Source organism: Esox lucius, chromosome 25, assembly GCF_011004845.1.
Source record: "Esox lucius isolate fEsoLuc1 chromosome 25, fEsoLuc1.pri, whole genome shotgun sequence".
In the NCBI taxonomy this organism is placed as follows: Eukaryota; Metazoa; Chordata; class Actinopteri; order Esociformes; family Esocidae; genus Esox; species Esox lucius.
This window is the reverse complement of record NC_047593.1, coordinates 14198881-14213371: the sequence shown is the minus strand read 5'-3', so window position 1 is coordinate 14213371 and position 14491 is coordinate 14198881. Positions and strand designations below refer to the sequence as shown.

Below are 14491 nucleotides of genomic sequence, written 5' to 3'. Positions count from 1 at the left end.
CACTCCTTTGGGATGTAATTTACAGGATTGCCTCTAAAAACTTCCTCACTCCTTTGGGATGTAATTTACAGGATTGCCTCTAAAAACTTCCTCACTCTTTTGGGATGTAATTTACAGGATTGCCTCTAAAAACCTCCTCTCTCCTTTGGGATGTAATTTACAGGATTGCCTCTAAACACTTCCTCACTCCTTTGGGATGTAATTTACCATGCTGCCATTGCTTGCAGTGACCTTTACAGTCTGGTCAACTGGCCCTCACTGCCAAGGTAACAACAGAACCAACTTATTTACAAGTCACCCCTGTCTCAGTTTACTCCGCATCTACTATTCCAATAATAAATTGGCGTGCTAGATATATCACATTGATCTCCAGTAAGCCCACACTTACCCCCGATCCTCATTCATTTCAGTTCACCAATGCCAACGACTGGAACCAACGGCGAAAAGACTGTTCAACTTCACACTTTCAGTACACGGCCCTTCGAAAACCAACTTATCAAGGGTTGATCGGATCAGTGAACCTGGGGGGGGGGGAAGTCTCCCTGTACATAATGTGATTTCATGATTGTTTAGTTCCCTTGTATGTAGTGGTCAGTAGTATTTTTGCATTATTGAATGTCAATACATCAGAGCCTCTCTCCATATGACATAATATAGAATTGCCATTAATATAAATTCTGTAATGAAATTTTTTGTCTGAACAAAATAATTGCCGGTGTTTCATTAAAGCGCCGAGGTCTACATAGGATTACAGATAGATTGGTATAATTACGCCATTAGATAACCTTCAGCAATTGATAGAAAAAGATTCACAGATCTGGAATGACGGACCAGAAGCCTGGGACCCACAGAGATTCAAATTGGAAGGGAAGAGCAAATCTCAGCGGCCAATTATTTCACAAAGTGCAGCCGCGCATCACGGGCGCCTTATCAAAGCGGAGGAGGGAGGAGAGCGAGCGACAGGCCGAGCGAGCGATGGTGTGAGGAAGAGGAAGGGAGAGAGTAACAAAAGCATATGGGCGAAGCAGATAAGATTGTCTGTATGCATTGTTGTTCATGTCTGGCGTTGCAGCGCTGCTCACTTACCTCCTTGAAGAAGCTCAGAGACACGGAACAACAAACTAAAGCTATTACCCAGGATCCTCTATGGTCTAAAAAGATAGGACGGCAGCCCGCAGACACTAGAGAGGAGCGAGCTTGCGTGCAATCATATACTTCTGTATGTCTAGGTCCAGCTCCTACTGTATGTCAATGATTGAACATTTGTGTGTGTGTGTGTCGGAGTCATCAGCTGTCCCTTATTGCGCCCCATGAAGAGAGCATTTGATTGGGGACCGTGAGAATGCTGTGATAGACAAAGGAGAAGCTCTTCCAAGTAGAGTATGAAATTGGTTTGTGTCCATTCATTTCTGTAAAGCTACTATACAATGTACTTAATTATAGAGCAGGGGGGAACGTACTTTCCGCTGTATTGCTTTAATAACCGTTTGAAGTCCCTGTTGCTTCCTGACTTTTGACTTGTTATCCCTGTTAAGCTGTCTTTTTAAGTTGAGCCTCGCCTCACACGTTTGTAAGATTTTAGGAACTTCATATTATGGTTCCTAGCTCGGCACGTAGTGGGTTTTTGGCTCGCGTCGGCTTGGAGGTGTGGGCAGCGGTGTGCCAGTCTGTGCCTGTAGATCTCTGGTGACGCCATGTGTCCCGCCTCTCCACAGCCGAGTGACCCGGGCGAAAGGGGAATTTGGGTTCCCTGAGGGAAGGAACCTCGGTTCCCTGAGGGAAGGAACATCGGGGGGGGGGCGGCATCTTTAGGGCCCCGCACGCCTTTTGTGTCGAGGTGAACGGATATCCCTAAGGCTTGACTGAACTTAAGTCTGTGTGTGTGCTAGTTAGCGCAATCCCTCAGGGAACCAGGGTTATAGCCATAATCTCAAGTTTCCCTGGCTCTCCTGTCTGAGTCTGACTAGTAGATACTAACATTCATCACGTGTGTCCTGCCCCTTCATATTTCTATTGTCATTTTGATGTGACTCTGTGGAGTCTTTACTCCAGTTGTAGCTTGCTGAAGTGCTGAGAATACAACCGCGGTTTAATCCTCCTGTCAATAATTATGGCATGTAGAAGGGGCGACGCTGCACTTTCTGGGCACTGCGATGATGCATGGCTTTTCTGCTGGGTGGCTGTCAAATCTGGAGAAGTCTTAAGCACGTGCTGAATCAGGATTTAGAAGGATAGGGTAAACTTGTTTTAATCCTAGGTATGATCTTCAGATGATAATGCAACAATTTGGTATACCTGCTTCCCTACTTAATCTTTTCTAAACCTATTCACTGACAAATTCTTCATTAAATGCCCATAAAGGGTGCACGGTATTAAGTCTGTCTTGGATTTAAATTTGGCTCTGGGTTGAGGTTGGGTTAGGGTTAGGATTCATCTTTTGACTTGGGCATAAATGGAGGTTAAGGCTTGTTGGCAACCCAGGCTTTAGTTGCCATGGTCTCTTGCCGACAAGAGGCAACCAATTAGAGGGTGGCTCTTTTTATTTAGTCTTTCTCTCTCACTTTTCCCATCTGTCATGAATCTTTCTTTCCATATTCTCCTCCCCTTTTCCTTCTTCCTCCCTCCTTTGCCTTCATTATTCTCTGCTGTTACTTTTCTCCTCCCTCCTTTTCTGTCTCCTTCCCTCAGGATCTTATTCAAAGTGGATCTTACCCAGGGGGTGCTTCAGATCTCTCCAGAGGTCAGACGGTGTTAATGGCAGACGCCACTGGCCTGTCACAGATAACACCCAGAAATTGAGCCGCGCAATCAAAGAGACGGGGTCAATAGAGCCAATCAAAGGGAAATACCAAGGAAAGAGCTGGCTGCGAATTGGGCGGTAGAGAGAAATAGTCCCACGACCCCGATGAGTGGCAAGGCCCAGATAAGAGGATCGACTGTCACCTGGAGGTAGAACAAAAGCAGGGAAGGTGACCACCAGACCCCTTCAGGGTGTCACCGTTATTGTCAGGTCGAGAGGTAGAAATCTAAAGGGTATCGCTATCAGAGCCGTGTGTCCGATGAGTAACGTACTGACTCGTGAACGTGCCCCCGTTCTCTCCCCTCTTTGTGAGTCCGTTATTGGCCATAGGGTTCACTGCACCAGGGAAAGGAGCCTTGATAGCCGCTTAAGGAGCCGCGGGCCGGCTGGAAAACAGGTCATTTTCTTTTCAATGCTTCGGTCTCCTATGCCAGAAGAGATAAAGGATACACTGGGTGGTAGCGGTGGCCGGCCTCCAGCACCGTCCATAAGCTCCGGTCTGGAGCTACAGAGGAAAAAGAGGATGAGCTGCAAAGACATGGAAATATATGGAAATATGTCGGTCACCTGGTGTGGCAAGTGCCCGTCGGCTGGGCCGGACATGGATTGCGACCATGTAGTGGGTCGAGTCAGCGAAGTAACGTCCCCTGGACATGGCACCCTGGACGGGAGAGAAATGTGTCACGTGATCATACCGGTACTTCTGGGCATATACGCAAAGCCGGCCGTTACCGCGATTTTCTGGTGATTTTATCGATGTTTTATCTATGTTGACATCTTCCCGGGACTGTCTGTTGTGATTTGTAGGTTATCGTTGAATGTTTGCATCGCGTGATGTCGCCCTCTTTGCCTACGAGGGGGAAAACCCGCAGTTTTCTGTGTGGGACGCATTCATTCGGCAGCAGTGTAGACGGCTGTGGGGGTGGTTCGGCAGGAGGAAATGTTGTCCGTTTCCTTGTTCCCTGTGAGACAATGTGGGTTGAGTGTGTTCTGTTACTGATGCTGCTCGTTGACAGCTTTGGACTTTGGGTGAGATGCACAGCAAAGACATTTTTGAAGATGTTTGTTATGGCACATGCAGTTTGGATATTTTATTTAAACTGCACAGCAGGGTAGGTCTTGAAGGGCTACATTTTAATTTTTTTTAATCTTTCTAAAAAGAGACTAATTCAGACCTGGGCCACCAGGCAAGTGCAATTCATTTATAAATAGAAACCAAAACCAGAAGTATTTCGGCCCAAGGGACTGAAGTTGCCAGCCCCTGCTGTGTGGTTGAGAGATGAGGGAGGAAGAGAGAGCGATGGAGGGAGAGAAAGAGAACCAGCCCCAGTTGTAATTTGTTTACTGGTACAGTGAACAACAGGTTGTCCGCCCTCATCTTAAAGAGGAATTTTGAAAAAGCGGTTTAAACATTGCATAGACCTGGCAACCGCCCAGACATGAATGCAATAGGCTCTTTGTGTTGGATAAATGTGACATTGCAATGAAATGAAATGTCTTTTCGCGATCAGAGCCCAGATGTGGATAGATGTCCTTTCAAACTGAAATTGATTGTCTCTTAACAAGTTAGATCAATTTAACACAGCAATGAAATGAAGTCTGTCTGCTTTTGTGTTTTCTCTGTACCGAACACTTGATATGGAAAAAATGACCGGCAGTTCTGTTCAACGGTCTGCCTTTTTTCATTAAGAAAATCCTGTTCATTTTATAACATGGCTGGACAATTTTGAAGCGAGCCAGATATGCACAGTTGACAAATTAAGAGACGTGAAGTGTTCTCCATCTAGGAGAGAATAAAGTTAAACTGTACTAATACAATTTGATTGAAGCCTTGTCTCTTCTGTCAGGCTAACATGTAGTTTCCATTGTTCCTCAGAAAAAAAAAAACATCACTGAGAAAGAACCATCAATTTTGAGCGATGTTGAAGAAAATCCTTCAGAAACTAAACTGAACGGTTTAATATACTGAACATTGGTACCTGGTCAAGTCTTTAGAGACTCCAATTCGTCACTTCTCAATGTAGCGTTGCTGTGTGAATTTCCTGCATTTATGTGTTTTAGAAAGTAAGAACAACGATAGCCCACTGTGATGTGGTCACCCTCCTGTTTAAGACAACTTGGGACGTAATTTCCTCTATCTCTGTGCGGCCTTGACACATCCCCATCTTCATCTTGTTTGTTATTGGAACCAGGAAGTGTGTGGTAACTGCATCACCCTCTGGTCCGTGTGTACACACTAATAAAACAAATTGTACTGCGCGTGAACATTTTAAATGGAAATTAAGTGTTGGTTTTATTTGGCGGACGCGCAGGCGGTCAGATGAGAAAATTGCCGTCAGAGTAGCGCCACGGCTATTAAAACCAGTCGGGTAAATCTAAACAGTGGGCAGTAATTAAAATATGCTGAGTGAATACAGATGCCCATTGGAGCCACCACGAGGAGATGCACTTTCCCCTCCGGTCCAGCGCTAATGCAGTCAAAATTGTCCAACCTGATAGTCCAGCGCTAATGCAGTCAAAACTGTCCAACCTGATAGTCCAGCGCTAATGCAGTCAAAAATGTCCAACCTGATAGTCCAGCGCTAATGCAGTCAAAACTGTCCAACCTGATAGTCCAGCGCTAATGCAGTCAAAAATGTCCAACCTGATAGTCCAGCGCTACTGCACTCAAAATTGTCCAACATGATAATCCAGCGCTAATGCAGTCAAAATTGTCCAACCTGATAGCAACGCCCATGAAGGTTGTGAAATGAGCCTTTATCATGCTAACAACAGTTCTTTAAGTCTGTAAAGTACAAAAGCCAAATAAAAAAAAAAAAGAGGTATCTGTCGAATAAAATGTTGTAGTGCAGCTGGCGGGAAATAAGAGTGCATCATTGGAGTCGTATAATATGGTAGACACTGGCCTGTGATGCTATTTGTGGATATGTCAGACATCCCATAATAACGTGTTATATGTATTATAACGTAGGGCAGCCTTAATGATGCTTACCGTCGTCCTCTTCTCCCTGTCTGTCAGCCAGTGTGTGTCTACGGGCATGACTGAATCAAAATGGCGCCGGGTCTCAGTGACGGGGGGGCGAGCCACGTACCGCTCTGCACTGAAGGCGCGTCGCCGAACCAAAAAACCTCGTCGCCCCCTCGAGAAGAAAAAAAACTTTAATCCCCTCCCAATCTCAAAATGGGATTTGTCCAGATCAATTTCATAATGCATTTTTCATTGGGAAATGCTATTGTATAATCCCTCCCCATCCTTCCACCTTCCAAGCCCTCCACCCCCACAACCCCACACTCACGTCCTTCGCCGCCAACCCCCCACCCCCCCGGCCGTCATATCGCTGATTGTTGCAGTCATCACCTGCAGCAGCAGATTATCAGGAAAATGAATTACCGGGTCGCAGGTGAATGAAATGTTTGGCTGGTTCTTATCTTTCCCCGGGAAAAGTAGCTTAGTGTAAGTTACAGTTGTTCAAGAGGGAAGAGCCTTGCCGAAAATCCCCTTTCCCTTTCTGCCTGATTTCCACCGTTTCTGCGTGGTAATGGCCTCCTTTGTGGGGAGACTGGGATGGGAAGCACGGATGCAGGTCGCTGGTGTATGACGGCCGCTGTTTTCTGTGGATGGCCGAGCTCCCAGCGAGTTTGTTATCCTCCAGGTGGTGTGGATTTAGGTGGGCCGATGTGTGTGTGTTTATGTGAGCGTGTGTGTAAACACCTCATCTAACTTCAAGAAACTCACCGTTCTGGACTGGTCTAGAACTACAGGGGAAACTCACCGTTCTGGACTGGTCTCGGACTACAGGGGAAACTCACCGTTCTGGACTGGTCTTACCAATCTGTCTGCCAGGTCATGTGTCAGAATGTTGGTACTGGCATGGACATCCTCAACATTACTGTTAAGGAGAGGGTGCGACAGGTGGTCTCTCCAACAGCAGACATGTACAAGCATTCTGCTGTCAGTGGAGCCCGGTTTGACACTGCTAATAGTGTATGTTTTCATGTAGGAAATATGCCAGACATTGTTGTGGGGGGGAGTCCTGTTCGGGCTGCTGGGGAAGGGGACAAAACCGAGTATGTAGCCACATTCGACTACAGGCAAATGCAAGTTTAATGTCGCCAACAAATGTTGGGTTGTTTCCCAGCCTCTTTTATTTCCTCACTTGGTCTCTGTGAAAGAGGGGCTTGAAAGTAAATGATAGTGGGAGAGTGTCGTCCTTGTATCCTTGTCATCGGTTTATGTTAGAGCGGATTGAATTATGTGGCAGACATTATTTCCTCTCAGCAGGGTCTCTGGGGGACCAGAGGCCATTAAACATTTCATAGTGTCATTTTCCCCTCAGGAAACACAAATATATTTGTTTTGATCTTATCTGTGTATTTCTGAAGAGCTTTCTGCTAATACATTATTCATGAGATGACAACAACAGAAAGGGGGATGGGGGTTTCACGCTTTTATTGGCTCTCACCAAGGACAGAATCTACTTTCATTATTATTTCATATTTAGTAATAATAAAAAAAAAATTATAAAAAAAACATTAACGCTGGCTTGCAGATACGCTCCTACACTGTAATAGCTAGCAGCAACACAGTCCTAGCCACGTATTTACAGAGTCAAGGTAGAGCGAGATGTCCAGCTCTGACACCTTGCCCTGGGTGTCATGACAACCCCCTGTGGGAAAATAACAGCCGAGTGTGTGGCTGGACACTTATTCTGCAACTGCAGACTAGTTGAACGCACACACGCGCCCACACACACATTTCCACATACATGGCTGCACTGTCAAGGCCAAACTGCGATTATCAGTTTGAGTCAGAAATGCTACGGGAATTCCCACTGTCAACACACACACACACATTTGTTTTATTATTCTTGTGTGAACTTTTTTAGAATCACAGTAGATTTCTATTAAAATGTCTCCCCTTTCTAACTCCTAACCTTAACCACTAATACCCCATTACAACCATAACCCTTTTACGTTGCTCGTCTGCGTGTCTTAGTACATTACTCCGGGCTTATTGCATCCCGTCATTTTAGACCAGCTGATTAGGCTGTGTTCGTAGTTTTGGACATTTCTGTTCTGCCCTGTCAGTCTTGGAGAGACGTTTCTCAGTGGCGCTGCTGATTCATGTTCCACTGTACATTACTGGCCAGTTTAGCCGCGAGAGGAAGGCTGCCCCGAGAGAGGAAGATGTGTTCACAATGTGGTCGTTGACCGATAAAGAAATGGAGTGAATGACTCTTCCTGCTGAGAAGTCTCCTCTCGATAGATTGCGTGCACACACACACACACACACACACACACACACACACGTTTGTTTTTCTGTCCTTAAAGGGACCCAGAAAATAATTAACTATTTTCCTTATTCCCTAACCCTGAACATAACCTAACCTTGTCCTCAGTGACTTAACATTTACGCCTAAACCTAATCTACCCAATATGGTTTGGACATAAACCTAACCAAACCCCTAAACCGGAAACAGCCTTTCCCCCCGTGGAAACAGGCAATAAACCTTCTGAGGATCTATTTCTGTGGGGACTTCAGGTCAGCACAGATGTATAGACAAAGTTCTCACACACCCACCCGCTCACCCACACACACAGTAATAGAGAAAAAGGGAAGCTGTGCAACCACTGTAAGGGCTGGAGTCTAGCTGATAACAGATAGATAAGGACTCCTCACACTCTGTCTTATCTTCAAAACTTTTAGGGGCGTGTGCCGCTGAACACACAAGTCTTGTGTGTTCACGTGGTTGACAGTGTCACTTAGAGTGACAGTGAGAGACCAGGGTTTGGCTGCACTTATATTCTCCTCGGTGAAGTCTCTGGTTGTGCTGGGTAGTGGGAGTTAGGGTAGGGCTGTTGTCAAGGGAGTCAGTGCACCAGGTTTGAATGGGGGTCTGAGGAACTCAATGGGGGGGGGGGGGTCTATGCGAAATCTCTGTGTTTGTATTGTCAGGAAAGGATTATTGATTCTGATTGACGGAAGAGGCCCTTGCTTTTATCACCTCCTCAAGCTGTGGGATTAGCCATTAAACTTTATAGACTCAACCAGCCAGCGGGACATCTGGACGTGCTTTCTCCCACACACAGATCACCGAAGGCAGGCTACAATCGCCAAGACCTGGGCCTATTTAAAAGCGATATACGCTGGTAGGTTTCTTTTTTCATACCGAATGCACGCAGGGGGTCATTTTTCTCTTTCTATATACCTGTTTTGACTTTGCCTCTCACTCTGTATTTCTCTCTGTGCAGCTTACAGTATATTGTCAGTAATTGCCTTGTTCCTGGAACATTGCAGACCCATGCCCTGTTCTGATGCCTTTAGGACCTGGCTCTGTGGAGCTAAAGCTGTTTCCATCTGATGCCAGCCGTCTGCATTGTGTTGTGTTTGGCACACGTCGTTTGATGTGAGTCTCTTGTGCATTTAGGAGAGTGATGACACACATTTGAAGACTTCACTTTGGGAATTACAGGCTAGTACATTCTCCTCTCCGTCATAAAAGGTTTTTCCTTTCAGATGCTTTTTTAGCTCTGAATTGCGGCAACACCGGTTCATGTTGAAAACAGCTGCTGGCGCGGGACAGGGTCTAGATTTACGAATTCGGTTTTATATGCGCCACCGAAATGACTTAATGCCGACTGTGCAACTATAATTCCACTGTTGGCCTTGGTGGATTTTGGAAATGTTGTGAAGACACAATGCAGACATTGTACATGTTTCTCTGTCAAACAATTACGATGAGTTATTATTTATGACACAACATCGTGAAAGGTGCCATTTGCTGTCATGGTGTCGTTTCTTAGATTGGCAGTGGGCTGGCAATGGGCATTCAACTCTGACAAACATACATTAGGCATTTTGCTCAATCACTCAGATGTTGGTTTAATGGCATTTCTGCATATCTGTTCCTCGCATTGCTGTCTTAATGGTTTTTGTCACTTACAGTGTCAGTTGTGCTGTTGGATGTCTGGAGCTGTTCTATGTTCGGTTTGATCAGTCAGCCATTTCCAACTAGACTGTTTTCAGCCAAATATGCAAGAAGGATCTTTTAATCGTCTCAAAGCAGAGAGACTCAATCTCTGTTATTAACAGTCTGCCGTCCCCCCCCCACCCATTTTGCAGTAGATAACTTATATTTAATTTAGGAAGTCATGCATTTAATATGAAAGTCTTCAGGGTTCCTACATTACTCAATGAGATCTTTATGAATTAATTGATCAATCCTGTTTGTACGTGATAGCGGGGCTCAGTTCCAAGCTGCAAAGGCGTCGACAATCACACAAATGTGACTTTTTACAAGTGTGGGATGAAAACTGTAGCGTTGATGAACATACGCCTTTTCCTTGGTCATGCGTCATGGCCAGGAAACTAGGCCCCTCGGCGGCGCTTAAAAAAAAAACTCCACTGTCCACTGAGGTAACATTGACATTGACCGTGCCCGCCGGCGCGAGAATCTGCGGCTATGTAACCACGTAGATGTGGCCAGGAAAGGGGCCGTGTGTTTCGACGGCTGACCTCTCAGCGTGGGATCAAAGGGGAGTTCAGGGCCACTGTCAGCCAACAGGGAGGAAACAATGAGCTTGTTCAAGCGAGAATGACCCCCCCCCCAGGCTGTGTGTGTCTTCGTGTTTGGACAGTACCGGAGACCAGAGAAGCTAACAGTATCTGCTTCTGTGCAGTATAATGAGGTTCTGGTGTTGCACTAACTTGGGTTCCTGTTACACCGGAGAAGTAACTTCCCAGTTGAAATGAGGCATGTATCCAACTACCCAGGGTGTCTGGACAGTGTCTGAACAGTGGCTCCGCGGGTCAGCAGGAAACGGCGTTGCGCACGTGCAGCGTGCAACGTTCGGGGTGGCAGATCAGAGGAAAACGTGGACTCCGGTGGCTCCCGAGGGTTCGATCGCAGTTCGAGGCCCGTTTTGTTTGATGTCTTTCCCGAAGGCCCAGAGCTGTCTTTGGAATTGTGGTGCTAAATCATCAGAGTGTTTAATGAACCACAGTGCGTGCGTTTTAATTGTTGTTTAAATCATTTATTTATCTGAGCTTCTGTTGCCCATTGGAGTGCCTGGCCTGGTCATATGGAGATATTTACATTAGTATATTTTTATGTATATAACTTTAAAGACCTCCACACAGCATTTTGTGAACTAATGCTCTTTTTTTTATTGAGTAGTGTCCTTGCTATTACAGAGTTTTGTGGCTGTATCACTTGGCCATCTTTTGATGGATGCACTAACCTTAAGTTGCTCTGGATAAGAGCGTCTGCTAAATGTGTAAAATTGAAATATAATTGGTCAATTACAATTAGATTAGCATAATGGCCACAAGACCCCTAACAGCTCATGTACAAAAAGGGCATTAACAGCCCAGGGTTTCTTCTGAGCTCCTTGCTTGGAAACATTAACAAAAACACAGAATTCCTGTATCTGCCTGCACTGGTCCATGGCCTCCAAAATAAACCGCTCTGCATTAAATGCCTACATTTAACCATCTTGTTTTTTTTAATCCTCAAACATAACCCTTACCTTAAGTTAACACCTTCACTTTCACGCCTATACAGTAGATGTTTATCTCCCTAAGAAAAAGGGAACCAGTGTGATGTTCATGAAACAGTCGTGCACTGTCCATTGACGTTTTTATGGCCAGTCAAGATCACAGTAATATCAGTATATCGACCATGCAGTTAATTAAGATTGATGACAGCAGGCATGTTTTTTCTTTTCCTGGTTTAAGTGTGGTGTTTCAATGGCACAGCCTGTAATCCAGCCATCTAGTGTATTTATAAAAGCTTCTGAGGCTGACTCATTTGACTGGAAGGGCTGTGTGTTTGTTTGTTTGTCTGTGTGTGTGTGTCTACGATATGTGTATCTGGGAGTGTTGATAAGCCTTGTGTGTGTGTGTGTGTGTGTGTGTGTGTGTGTGTGTTTTTTTTGTCTACAAAATGTGTATCTGGGAGTGTTCATAAGCTGTGTGTGCGTGGTCTTTTGTTCTGCTGGTATTACTGTCTCCCCAGTGTGAACATGGCGTATTAAACCAGTTTAATCCACACCAGGCCTGGGCTCGGATAAATCAACAGTGACACACTGTCATTCCGCTCAGCATGGGTGTCTGTTACTGCTGAACCTGCGTGTGTTGTGGCTGTCTGTCTCTCTCAGGGTTGCTTTCATTCTGTCTGCAGTGTTACTGCGTTGATGTGTGATGTTGACTTTGCCTGTGCGCTGCTCCGTAGCAGACCGGCGGTGTCTTGTGACTTAGGACCCGGTGTTTGTTTGAGGTGAATCTATCTGCGTCCTGTGTTAGTCATAACTCATGTCCGTGAAAGCTTGGTGTTATTAGGACAGATGTCTGTTGGTTCTGAGCATCTGTGTGTGCGTGTGTGTGCGTGTGTGCGTGTGTGTCTTACTCAGTGTGACTTTTATGCATGTACACACACCTCTCCGTGTGGCCAGAGTTGGCATGTTAACTCAAGTGTCATGAGTCAGACATTTTAATTCCTCCCCGTGCTCTCCACTTTTCTCTCTCTAGCTGTCCTCTATCTCTGTCTTTTTCTCTCTCTCGTCCGCGCTGTCTGACTTCCCGAATCTCTCTTTCTCGCCCTTTCCTCCTTCTCTCGTGCTCCCTCTCATTTGCTCTCCGCTTGCTTCTCTCTTACCCCTCCCCCATCCTCCTTCCTATTCGCTGGTGTCTCCAGCACCCGAGCAGCAGACCGCAGCACAGACGAGCAGCGGTCTTCGCTCTCTCTCCGCAGACAGTTCTCGCAGTCGTTGCGTGCGTGTCTGTGTGTGCGTGCGTGCGTGCGTGCGTGCGCGCTCGCGTCCGGCTCGTGATCGAACGCGTGTGTGCCTGTTGGTGCGAGCCGAAGCGGGGGGGAAAGGAGAGAGTCTGTAGCGTCGCACGGAGTACCGGACACTGCGTGTAGGATATGAAGAGAGAGACCCCCCGGGCTCAGTGAGTGCAGGGACTAGTCAGCCCTTGTCTGGACCAGCCGCCGAGCTGAGGTTGTGTAAGTGGCTTGTGATGACTATTTCTGGGTGTTTAGAAGTGTCTTATGGTACATTTGTAGTTGTTTATAGTGTTAATGCTTGCTTGATGGTGTGCGTGCGTGCGTGCGTGTGTGTGTGTGTGTGTGTGTGTGTGTGTGTGTGTGTGTGTCTAGGCTGTGTGTGTCTTGCGCTTTATTTATCTATACAATATGTGTTGTCATGTGTTTTGCATGAATGTGCCTGATTCCTGCAGAGGCTGTTTAGATTGCATTATGGGGATCACAAGACAGCTATTATCTACTCTATACACACACACACACACACACACACACACACACACAGGCTAATATTCTCCAGGTTGTGTCCAGTTTTTAGTTGTCTGTCAATCCCAGTCAGAGGATCAATAGAGGTGGAGTATTGGTGAACCATTTAAGAGAGCTGTTGCCAGGGCCTCTGAGCTTAGTAAACAGCCAAGGCATGCCTGGGTTCACATGCTGGGTGGTTGATTAACTGTGTGATATTCTACTTTCTGTTTTTGTTTGTGCGTGTGTGTGTGTTATTGTGTGGCTCTTGCCAGCAACAAACACAACAGGTTCTGTTGAGAGTGTTGGCCTCTTCTTTTTTGGAGTGTGTGTGTGTGTGTGTGTGTGTGTGTGTGTGTGTGTGCATGCGTCTCAACACAAGTGTATATATCTTAGCGAGAGTGCTGGGTGATTGGTGAGTCTTCCTTTTATAAAAGACAGTGAAGGAGGACATAGATCAAAAGTTTCTTTATCTCTGAAAATAAGAGTGGAGCAAAGAGCAAGATGAAATGAGGAGAGGGAGAGAGGGAGGTGGGATTGGAGGGGGGAGTGGGGGAGGGAGAGGGGGGGGGACCTTAATAATCAATCCACCCTGATGGTGGGTGAACATCCATTTGTCTCTGCTCTCTTTCCTCCCCTCCGTTCTTTCTTCTGGTCCTTTTCTCTCCTTTGATCCCACCGTAGAGTCCCACTCCTGGGAGCTTCATTACGCCCCGAGCTGTCGTCGCCAAGCGCTATGAAAAGACACAGAGGAATGGATTTCTTAGGTCGTTAACCAGGCCGCCCTGATTGGGCCGCGTAATGACCGCGTTGCACCCCGTTCCCCAGCGTCCCTTGTGATGATGCCCCTGGTCTAGTGCGCTATATGGGGAAACGGGTTCTGTTGGTGAAGCGCACATTACATCATGGCCGCCACTGCCTTGATCCGTGGACACTCTGTGTCTTCAGTGGGAAGGAGGTCAGTGGGAAGGAGGTCAGTGGGAAGGAGGTCAGGTATGAACGCACCGGATGGTGTAGCGGGTGTTGTGTGGAAGGTGTAGCGGGTGTCGTGTGGAAGGTGTAGCGGGTGTCGTGTGGAAGGTGTAGCGGGTGTCGTGTGGAAGGTGTAGCGGGTGTTGTGTGGAAGGTGTAGCGGGTGTTGTGTGGAAGGTGTAGCGGGTGTCGTGTGGAAGGTGTAGCGGGTGTCGTGTGGAAGGTGTAGCGGGTGTCGTGTGGAAGGTGTAGCGGGTGTCGTGTGGAAGGTGTAGCGGGTGTCGTGTGGAAGGTGTAGCGGGTGTCGTGTGGAAGGTGTAGCGGGTGTCGTGTGGAAGGTGTAGTGGGTGTTGTGTGCACGTACTGGCCTGTGTGCTTAGTAAAAGGCTCTGGAAGGAAATGATCTGGAGAAAGGTCACCAGACAGGATG

At 46.6% G+C, this 14491-nt stretch overlaps 1 protein-coding gene across 3 annotated transcripts in view; it reads left to right on the top strand.

Annotated features, from left to right (window-relative positions):
* The window catches only part of inpp4b (inositol polyphosphate-4-phosphatase type II B), a 113373-nt gene that overhangs the window by 8001 nt on the left and 90881 nt on the right, over nucleotides 1-14491 (top strand). The window contains exon 1 of one of the 3 annotated variants that reach the window (XM_029118120.2): nucleotides 12506-12807. The exons of 1 other annotated variant lie outside the window; for it this stretch is intronic. The gene's annotated coding sequence lies outside the window, so the exon portion shown is untranslated. Of the gene's footprint in view, nucleotides 1-12505; nucleotides 12808-14491 lie in introns of those variants that run through there. One more of the 3 variants, XM_034290937.1, reaches the window with a different exon arrangement.